Genomic DNA, 2813 nt, shown 5'->3' on the forward strand with positions numbered 1-2813 from the left:
GTGTTTGGTCATGTGGCACCCTCTGCTTAGCATGTATGGAAAATTCAGACTCCCAGAACGAAAGAAGGTGTTCAGCATAAATCATATTGTTTGTACAGATAGTTTGGGTATATTGAGGCTTCCTTGAAGATGAAGAAATTGTGCCTGTGGACAATAGCTTTAGCTCATGCCAGGGAGTTCCAACTTGCCCCTCTTGATCACATGCCCTATGGATTTTGAGCAACCCACACAATCACTTAGGCCAGTTCCTTGCAATAAATCTGCTAATATGTATCTTCTATTGGTTTTCTTTATCTGATTAAACACTTAACTGGTATGCAGATTTTGGTACTGGAAGTAAACATAGAGGAATAGGATCCTAAGGTAAGTTTTCTGCTGCTTTTCATTCATACATTTGGTGAATGTATATTTATTTGAGTAATGTATCTATAGGTGGAACCAAAAGGTTAAATGTTGTTGTTAGTTGCCATTGAGTTGATTCTGGCTCAAGGTGAATGCATGTAACAGAGTAGAACTGCCCCCAAAGGATTTTCTTGGCTGTAATTTTTACAGGAGCAGATCTCCAGGCCTTTTCTCCTGTGGAACTGCTGGGTGGGTTTGAACAGCCAACCTTTTGGTTAGCAGCCAAGTGCTCAACCTTTGTGCTACCAGGGCCGATTCTTGGTAGGGGACCTATATGTGTTTGACAACTCCATCAACAGCTGATTGAGGGGATGATTATGCCTAATTCATTGCCATAGCACAGGAACTGCTGCTCCATAAATGCTGGGCATGTGAAAAAACAGGTGAACGCAGCGGTCTAGTTCCCACCCCATTTCCCGGTGCCTAGCCCTATGCCTGACATAAAGTAGGCATCCATTATGAGCTGTTGCTGGCTGGACATACCCTGTGCTGAGAAGAGACACCACAGCTTGCTGGGGGGATCTGATATGGCCTGCGCTGCCCCTGGTGATGGCTGCTATTTTTTTTTTTTTTTTTATTTTTGCACTGACCTCTCAGAGTCAGGGATCGCGCTGTCCCCCGGGGACTGCAGCACGTCAGAGTTCTTGATCTCGCGGCTCAGCACCTGCTGCTCCCTCATCTGGGATTTGGCGTGGTCCCAGTTGGTCTTGACGTGCTTGTTGCTTCACACAGCTGACGTCTCCGTGTCAATCACATAACTGTCTTCCCCTGTATAGTGCGTGGGGTAGACGAGGTTGTGGCGGCTGGAGGGTGGGGAGAGAAGTGGACCTCGTACTTAGACTCTGGGTGTTTGTGAAACATGACGGGCAGAAACTCATCTACAGGCAGCATCTTGGTGAGCAGCCTGACAGCAGCTTTCGGGTGCCTTGCAGGGACAGCATGTAGGCCAGTGTCCAGTATGAGCAGTCGGCCTCCACCAGGTTCCTCATGCAGGGCACGATTTTCTCAGGGTATTCCACCTGCATCTGTTTCTGGCTCATGTAGATGAGATCCCAGTCCAGGCCCTCCTGCTCCACATCCTTCATGAGGTTTATCAGGCCCCTCTTGAAGAAGATCTCAAAGTGCAGATTGTCCTCAAACACCAGTGATTTCTGCAGCCCCTGGTCCACCACCTCCTTCCAGGTGGAGTAGTGGCTGAGGAAGCAGCCCAGCTCACCTTTGGTGAGGGGTTGCCGGTGGTAGGGGTCCGGTAGCCCAGAAACATCTGAATGCCCAGTAACTCCAGCTGGCTAGTGTTCATGGCTTTGCCATCTGTGGCCTCTACCAGGCGGCAGGTGATCCTCTGCACCCACAGTGCACACAGCATGTACTTGTGCTGGTCCTGCTGCCACTTCAAGTTGGTCATGAAGACGTCGTCAAAGCCCATCTTGTCTGGGGTCTGGTCTGGCACCAAGATGAAAGTTATAGGGTATGAATATGTTCCACTTTAGTAGATACTTACAAATAGTGTTCCAAAGTTTTTCGACCAGTTTATTCTCCCACCAGTGGTATGCAAGGGTTGGCATATTTGTCAACATTTGTTTTTTTCAGTCTTTTTAATTTTAGCCTCTCTGGTCCAGATGTGCTATTGCCTACTTTGACATCCTCTTTCTGAACTGTTCAGTCAAGTATTTTGCCCATTTTTTTGTTGAGTTACATATCTTTTCCTTATTGATTTGAGTGTTTATCATCTGCAAATGAGTCTTTGGTTTGATACATACTTTAAAAATCTCTCACTTTTTACTCTATTTAATGGTGTGTTTTGATGAACAAAGCTCCTTAACTTTAAAACAGTCAAATTTTTCCAGTTTTTATTTCATAGTTGGTGATTCTTTTTGTCTTATTTAAGAAATTTTTCCGACTCCAAGGTAACAAAGTTGTTCTTGATGCTTCTTTCCTAAAAGTATCATTTTAATTTTCAGATTTAAATCTGCAATCCTTTTGGATTCTATATATTTGAGTTCTGTGAGATAATGATTAGTATTGTTCCCCATATGGATATCCAATTGATCCAGAAATATATACAGAAAAGACCTCATTCTCCTCTTTACTGCAGTTTTCTTTTCATACATTAAGTAAAAGTGTTTGTTTTTATCTAGATTTTGATCTCTATTCTCTTCCCTTATTTGTCTGTCCTTTCAAAAACACTACTACATTACTGTAGATCTCCCATTCCATTCTTCTTTCAGATTATACTGGCTCTTCTTAGCTCTTTGCTTTTCCACATAACTTTTATAGCCACTTTATCAGTATCTTGAGAAAAAAACATGATGTTATTTTTATTGAGTTTGGATCGATACTATGAATCATTAGGGAGAGTGGTGATATCTTTGAAGTATTGAATCTTCAAGTAATGAACACCATTATTTTTA

The 2813-nt window shown here is 43.2% G+C and overlaps 1 pseudogene; it reads right to left on the minus strand.

Moving 5' to 3' along the window:
• Nucleotides 1–976: 976 nt before the first annotated feature.
• On the minus strand, nt 977–1837 carry LOC101346352 (procollagen galactosyltransferase 1-like; annotated as a pseudogene).
• Nucleotides 1838–2813: the final 976 nt, after the last annotated feature.

This window comes from Trichechus manatus, unplaced genomic scaffold, assembly GCF_000243295.1.
Source record: "Trichechus manatus latirostris isolate Lorelei unplaced genomic scaffold, TriManLat1.0 scaffold00216, whole genome shotgun sequence".
NCBI classification, from domain to species: Eukaryota; Metazoa; Chordata; class Mammalia; order Sirenia; family Trichechidae; genus Trichechus; species Trichechus manatus.